We start from the raw sequence: 1,579 nt of genomic DNA on the forward strand, positions 1-1,579 counted from the left end.
CAAACAATCGATATTTGAGGAAAACTAATACCAGATTCGTAATTAGCACGTCAAAATCATTCGGTAAATGTAAAAACATTAAGATAAACAATTTCTTGTTGAGCAGTGTTATAGGAATCCCTGCCCTCCTGCCCTCCTGCCCTGGCCAGTCCGAGCCTCATGATAGCTGAATCGATTTAAAAAGCCGCTTCTCGACATTTCCTAGCGTTTTCGCTCTGATATATGTCAAGAGACGGATGGACACAGCGACACAACCCTTCTACAAAAAATAAAATAAATATGCTTGAACCGTTCTGCAATTATAAAACTGTCGATTGTTTATACATAGTCTAGTTTGGAAGTCTAATACTTATGTTAAAAGGGATGCATAGGGTGTCCCGTGAGGAAAGTCAAAAATTTTGGGATGTGATAGAGGTCATTCTAAGCAAAAATGCTTATGTGAACATAGGGTCTATTCCCCTTTGTTCCGGAGATAGGGATGTGGGGAAACTTTTTGCCTCTTGTACTTGCTGATTTTCGTTTGAAACATTGTAGCACATCCTGTAGTTGGGGTTATGTTACATATTATACCTAGGGATGCACACGAGACAAGATTTGAGACTGTCTCGTCTCGAAAATGTGCTATACCAAAGATCCAGGTGAGATGTCAAGTTTTTAGCTTCATTAGGAGCCATAATAAAAGTATTCTCCCTAACTATTTACTCTAATAACATAACGATGTTCTAACTTTCCATATATGACAATGGTTACGAATATTAATAAACAAATGTTTTTATGCAAAACTGGAAGGGGACTTTTGAGGCATCCTGTATATATATAGTGTTCGAAGTGGGAAAAAGCAGAGGCGGCATGTTTTATTATGATTTTGACTCAACATACCGGCTATTTAAATATTGTCTTGATCACTAAAAACAGAGACGGCATGTGGTTATAACTGAAAAACCAGAGGCGTTATGGCATACCGCCGCAAACCGTCTCACTTCGACCACTATATATATATATATATATATATATATATATATATATATATATATATATATATATATATATATATATATATATATATATATATATATATATATAATTCTATAAAACAGTAAAAATGACACTCATTAATATAAAGGCCATATTACTACAACAGACACATAAATAAATACATTTATACATTTGTCAGGAAATTCCCTTTTGCTATGAAAACAAAGAATAAGATTTTCTTAAAAATATATGTATATTCTAAAAGAGGTTAAAGGAGTGTTCAATTTCTTCTCCAACAATGAAATGTCTCATGTTAGGAAGATAAAACTTGGTAAGAGTCCTCAAAAATATGACGAAGTTTTGAGCTTCGTACGACGCAATTAGATGTGACCTATTCATCCATTTTCCTCTACAAAGCTGCTGAAATTTTCTTTCTTACCCCTCTTTTATTTGCAATAACAAAATTGAACCATAAACGTACAATTCTTTGACAACTGCTTGTAAATCTATTTATTATTATTATTATTATTAACGTTGTGGATTGAATATGTTCATATACTGATTAATTATGTGAAATTTCGTTATATTGTGGGAATTTCCCATC

The sequence above is a fragment of the Thermobia domestica genome, chromosome 16 (assembly GCF_964235325.1).
Source record: "Thermobia domestica chromosome 16, izTheDome1.hap1.1, whole genome shotgun sequence".
Classification (NCBI taxonomy): domain Eukaryota; kingdom Metazoa; phylum Arthropoda; class Insecta; order Zygentoma; family Lepismatidae; genus Thermobia; species Thermobia domestica.